This window comes from Solanum pennellii, chromosome 1 (assembly GCF_001406875.1).
Source record: "Solanum pennellii chromosome 1, SPENNV200".
Lineage (NCBI taxonomy): Eukaryota > Viridiplantae > Streptophyta > Magnoliopsida > Solanales > Solanaceae > Solanum > Solanum pennellii.
Genome location: NC_028637.1, coordinates 77225800 through 77233086, shown reverse-complemented (window position 1 = coordinate 77233086; position 7287 = coordinate 77225800).

Below are 7287 nucleotides of genomic sequence, written 5' to 3'. Positions count from 1 at the left end.
GCAACTCTAGCCAGTCTTCATTACACCGGATTTCAGGGTGAGCTAATGCTTCTAGCTTGGACTGGATCTTCTTCCTCATGTCTTGATGCCTTGAAGTTCCGGCATGGACTAGCTTTTGTTTATTTTAGCTTCTTAGAATACTCTTAGTTTAGTAATTTGATCATAGATGTTCTTGTGGTGATGACTTCCAGGTTTTGGGGAATAAATAATGATTTATAAATTTTAGTATTTATTTAATTGATTTCGTTAATGAGTTTTAAGTCTTCCGCATCGTATTTTATTCATTATGGTTAAAATGTTGGGGATTGGATTGGTTGGTTCGCTCACATAGTAGGATAAGTGTGGGTGCCCGTCGCGGCCCGTTTAGAATAAGTGTGGGTGCCAGTCGCGGCCCGTTTTGGGTCGTGACATAAGGAGTTGGAAGTATTTTTTTTCAGCTGGAACCCATGAGCAGGAGTGCCTTTAAGATAACCGCTTGAAGATGAATAAGACGAGGTTGATGCAGAAATTGGGAAGCAATATTCACAACATATTGTATATCCGGTCGTGTGAAGGATAAATATTGATATTACCGACCATCTTATGACACAGAGAAGGATTATCAAGGATTTGAGTATCCATAAAATTACAATAAAGCTTACTATAAGCAGGAGTTTGGACAGGCTTAACTTCGGCCATGTCAAACCGATGAAGGTCCGATATATATTTCTGTTGCAGGAGAAGAGTGTTGGGGAAATATTAAAAATTTCTCAACAACAATAATAATAATAATAATAATAATAATAATAATAATAAATAACTTTATTATTTAGCAAAATTGTAGTCCTTAAAATAAGATAAATATTATTACGATAATATATAAATAATAATGCATAAATAGTTAAATACTTGAGTCGTGCTGGGCCCTGTCCTAAGAAACTATTTCAACGGTGTGAAATGTTTTCCCAGGATTATACAAACATTTCCTTATCTTAAATAAATAGAGGTAGCAGGAATCAACAAATTAATTATCATCAGCAAGTTATTAGGGAAAATTAAAATAACAAAACCAAAATTAATTAACTTTAAAATTGAGAAGATGTAAAGAGAGAGAGAAGCAGAAACGTGAGGGAGTATTTATTCACAATATTTGTGCCTATTTATAGGCAAATGAAATTGCAGCCAAGTTGACAAGTGTCCATGCCACTTGTCCAATTCCTCCGTGCAAAGTGACATGTGGATGGACATGTGATAAGAAGGTTAAAAAACTTGCTTTAATAAAAATTAATTATTATCTCTCCAATTATAATAATTATAAATAATTTAATAATTTGTCTTTGTAAATACATTTAATAAAATAATCTTTTGAAATAAAATATTTTGCTTACGATCCCCCACTTATTTCAAAAGATTTATAAAAATATATCTTGTTGGATTTTTCAGGACAAAATGCATAGGTTTGGTGTCTTTCGGACTATGAACCAAACTTAGATCGATAAATTTAATTTACAGAATTACAGGTGAAATATAACATTTCTATGAACCAAATAGTTCTAGTCGTAAATCAGTGACTGTAACAATCACAACATAGTAATATTGCTGTTCAACGTGGTTTTGCGCTTACAGGCCCTGCGCGTGCCTGATATTCATGAGACCTCTAGAGACTAGGCCAAAAGTCTCATAGGAACGGGCACACTCCTACTCTCATATAGGTGAATTCATCAAGTGTACACTGCTTTAAATACACCTTACTAAATTAAGGACTATAAATTCATTAAGAGTTAGAGCCTGTTTGGCTCAGCTTAAAAGCTGGTCAAACTGACTTAAAAGCTGGTTTTTGACTTATTTAGCTGTTTGGCAATACTCAAAATAACTTATTTTAAGTTAAAAAAAACTTATTTTAAGCCAAAAGTTAAAAGCTGGGGTAGGGGTGCTTTTTTTATTTTAGCTTATAAGCTATTTTAAGTTGACCACATTTTTACCTTTTTGCCCTTAATATTTTTATACAATCTCCAAATTTAACATCTCTTTCTTCCATTTTTCCCTTTTCATGTTTGGCATAGCTGCTGAACTTCTTCCTGTTCTTCCAACTTGAAGTGAACATACATCTTGAAATAAATTTTTTCGATTATTTTTTTATTAACTTTCTTCCTTTTCTCTCGATTGATGCCGATAATATGTTGAAAAATAAAAATTTATATTCCTCTTATAAATAATTTGTGATGAGAAAGAAATATGTGAATGATAGCAAAATATAATTATTTATGGCTGTAAAATATAAATTAATTAACTTTTATTATGTTAACAGCTTTTAAGGATATTTCAGACATTTTGATTTAAAAAGCTGTTTATCAGCACTTATTTGCCAAACACATCAACAACTTTTTTTTAACTTCAGCACTTTTATCCAAATGCATAACTGGTTATTTTAAAAATAAGTTTCAGCACTTTCAAAAGTACTTTTTTAAAGCTGCTTTTATTAAGCCCATCCAAACGGGCCCTTAATAACTCAACCCTCATTTTTAGTAGCAATTTCAAACACTATCAATTAGTGTGCAGAGCCAATATCGACTTGTTATTACCCATATGAACCTACTTCATGGGATCTCCAATCACATTGGTTGAGTTCACATCTCTATTGGTAAACAATTGGCCTTAAACCCATTTTTATTGAGGTCTGAAGAATTAATTTTCTTCCCACGGGTTTCGTCAGTGAATGGGCCGAATTCAATTATGACTTCACATAATCAATTGCAATTATTCCATCTTTCAGCAACTGATTAACGGTATCATGCCTCATTCATGTGTCTGATCTTACAACTGTAAGATTCATTCTTCGCAATATCGATTGCGGCTTCACAATCCTATTATATAAACACATGAGACAATTCATCCTTATCAAAGGGATCAACAATTCATCCTTATCAAAGGGATCAAAAGTTCATCCCTTATCAAGGAATAAAAAATTCATCCTTTATCAAGGGATCAATAATTCATCCTTTATGAAGGATCAATAACTCATCCTTCATCGAAGGGATCAACAATCCATCCTTCAGCGAAGGGATCAATAATTCGCCTTTCATCGAAGAGATCAACAATTCATACTTCATTATCGAAGGGATCAATAATTTGTCCTTCATCGAAGAGATCAATCATTCGTCCTTCATATCAAAGGATTGGCCGGAAATTCATCCTCTATCAAAGAAAAATTCGTAAAAATTTTTCTTAGCCATTCAGCCTCAGAACCAGCTACCCCCAGAGCTACAAACTCTGACTCCATAGTCAATCTAGCAATGATCGTCAGTTTAGCTTATTTCCAGGATATTGCACTATCACCTAAGGTGAACACATATTTACTAGTGGATTTCGTCTTATCTGAATCAGAGATCCAGGCTACATCACAATACCCTTCTAAAGTAGAAGGAAATTCACTATACACGATTTCATAATTCTTGATTTATCCAAATATTTCATCAGTCAATTCAACACAAATCAATGCTCATTATCGAGATTATGAATATATCTACTCAATCTACAAACAACATAGGAAAATATCAAGTCTAGTAAAATTTATCAAGTGCAATAAACTTTCAATAATTTGAGCATATTTAGACTGAGCAACTGGGTCAACATAAATTTAGAGTTAGCATCATAAGGAGTGGCTATAGGTGTCACCTTAAAACATTCAAACCTTTTAAGAAATCTTTCCACATAATGTTCTTATGATAACATTATATCATCTTCACTCCTTATTACCTTAACTCCCAAAATCATATTTACTTCACCCAGATCCTTCACATCAAAATTCGTAGACAAAAATACTTTGGTACTAATCACAATATTTAAATTGTACGAAATATAAATATGCTAGCAACATATAAGCATATTATCACATAATCATTGTTTACCATTTTGGTATAAACACATTTATCCACCTCAACAAAAGAAAAATTGTCTTTTGATAAGACTTGATCTAATTTTTCATGCCACTGCTTAGGATCTTGTTTTAGATCATAAAGAAATTAACTTACAAACTTTATTTTCTTGTTCAAAAATACTACATCCTTCAAATTGAACCATATAAATTTCTTCTTCTACATCAGCATTTAAGAAAGTTGTTCGTACATCCATTTGATGAATAAAAAGCTTGTGAATTGATGCTAAGACAATTAAAATTCGAATAGAAGAAATTTTGGTCAGTGATGCAAATGTATCAAAGTAATCAATATTTCATTTTTGAGAAAATCTTTTTGCTACTAACCGATCTTTATATTTATCTATAGATCCGTCAAGATTAAGTTTATTTTTGAAAATCTATTTACAACCAATAGGTTTGGCACCAGGAGATAAATCAGTCAAAATTCTTATTTTATTTTTCATAATAGAATCAATTTAAATTTTCATTGTCTCTTTCAAAAATTTAGCATCAGAAGAAGATATAGCTTCAAAATAATTTAATGGTTCATTATCAACAAGAAAAGTTTGAAAAAATTTTCATAAGAGAAATACTCTTTTCTTGGCCTTTTACTCCTCTCCGGTTCCTAATATTTGATGTATTTTCATTATTTCTTTAAAAGGTGCATGAGAAATTTTATCACAAAGTGAAAAAATATGTTAAAAATATTCAGCATTCTTTGTCTTAATAATAGTATTGCAATCAAATACATCACTTTTCAAAACAAGAAAATGTATATGCAACACTATGTTCAGCATATCCAATAAGCAAACAATTAATCAACAATTTTAAAACTTATTTGATTACATGCTTTAGAATCACATTTTCTCTTTCTAGGTTGAGGCAAAAGAACATTAGCAAGGCACCCCCACACTTTTAAATATTTCAAGTTAGGTTTATAATCTTTCTACAATTCATAAGGAGTTTCGCCAGTTCTTTTTATGAGAAATTCTATTTTGTAAGAGACATGCAGATAATATTGTTATTTACTCTGTGTTATCAAAATAAGAAATTACTGATTGTAATAAATTGTTCAGAAACACGAAGTAACTGAAATTTATAGAACTAGTAAGCAAGATGAACAGAAATTTATTTCACAGAAATACTTAAATATGTAAAAACGTATCAGAATCTGAAATAATCTTTTAGTTTGGAAGAAGATCAAGTCCACTGAACTCACAGTGTCCCCTTAAGGAAATTATTCCCCTCTAGTATTCGAGGTTTGATTTGTAATATAACCTCCCAGGGTAAAATGATCTTAATTAGTAGAGTGTAGATACCAAAAACTCTATTGTCAGTGAATCAATCCACAGCAAGAAAGTACACTAAGAAAAATGTGTTTAGAAGAAGAAGGAAGATCAGAAAATTCGTTTAAAAATATTCTGAACGCTGAGTGATATTTATAGGCAAGAAGAATGTGTTTTAAAAAGGTTTCAACCCTTTCAGAATTGAAACGACCATTAATGAAAGTTTGCAACCTTTCAAATGGTATTGACTGTTCCTGAAAGTTGCAACCTTTCAGAACAGTCCTGACGGGAAATTTGAATAAAACGGAAAATAAAACGGGTCACGCTGGATCCGAGTCGGGTCGGGTCAACTAAAAATTTGAAAACATTTCGATTAACTAAAAACTTCTGTCATCAACTAATTAATTGAAAATATTTTTGGCTATTTAATTAAATAAATAATTAAAACAAACTTTGTCATAAACATAATATCTCGATCGATCATTTGTCAAAGCCAAAGTCAAATCCGAAGCCGAAGCCGAATCGAGCGAGCGACGACGACGACAGCGCGAGGGGGGTCCCTCTTTCCAACCCTTTTAACAATTAATAGGAGTGTTTATGTATTTAAACTCTCCTATTTTTCTTTCTATCACTGATGAGGGTTAAATGCCTTTTCATTAAAGCATAAGAGGACTTTTCAAGTTCCCAAATCTTCAAGTTCTCAACTTTTCAAATTCCTCCCCTTCCCTCTATTTCCATCAAATCTTGCTACATACCCAACAATCCCCCACATTGATGGGGAATGATTATAACATAAGAATACACGGACAATTGTGTACTTAACAAGCAAGGATTAATTGCATTTGGATAAGTAGGTTTCCCCTTGGACTTTCCGTAGTGAACCTATGTCGGATATACTCGGTCAATCAGTAGATGTGATATCTTTGAACCGTCGAGCTTTGGTGTATACCTAGACAACTATATGTCACACAATTAACCCTTTACTGTTTATGATTCTTACGGTTGTGTTCGTTTCAGCCATGAACACCTCCTGGTTTCATGAGTGTATAGAGAATAGGCTTTTGACATAAAATTCTCTTTGAAGCGGCTTCCACTTCACACTCACATAGGTGATTTCTAACCGTGTCATATGGTAGATACACTATTTGGTCAAATCTACCAAACTAAGCAAATCATTAAAAACTTTCAGCTTTATTACCTCATTAACAAGCCATAAAGTCTTAACCTTTTCCTGAACATTGTCTTCATCATGAGAATGGATTGAGTTAATTGACAATGCCGAACCTTCAGCCCCAACTTTGTTTTTCTCCTTGAATCTAGCTCTTGGGATCTACAGTCTGCTAGATAGAGTTACCGTCATGCTGACTTGTCCTAAGCCGTAAACCCATTCCCTTCGATGATCTTTCAACTGCCTCTCTCACCAGGCCTTCCATTAGTAGATCTGACACATTATCGCTTGACTTTACATAGTCAATTGTGATAATTCCACTAGAGAGCAGTTGTCTTACGGTGTTATGTCTCCGTCGTATATGATGAGACATTCCGTTGTACATAACTCTCCCTGCCCTACCTATTGCTGCTTAACTATCGCAATGTATGCAAATTGGTCCAACAGGTTTGGGCCAGAATGGAATATCCTCTAGGAAATCCCGGAGCCTTTCCACTTCTTCACCAACCTTATCCAAAGCAATGAATTCAGATCCCATTGTGGAGCGAGTAATACATGTCTGTTTGGACGATTTCCAATAGACTGCTCCTCCACTAAGTATGAACACATAACCACTCGTGGATTTTACATCATTTGACCCGGAAATCCAATTTGCATCACTGTATCCTTCAACCACAACAGGATATTTATTATAATGCAAAGCATAATGTTGTGTATATTTTAGATAACGCAACACACACATTGCCATCCAGTGAGTTTGTTTTGAATTACTAGTGTACCGACTCAGTTTACTAATAGCACATGCTATATCTGGTCGCGTGCAATTCATAATATACATCAAACTTCCCAACACTCTGGCATATTCCAATTGAGAGTCACTTTGACCTTCATTCTTTTTAAATATACAAATTCAATTAATTGGAGTTTTGACAACATTG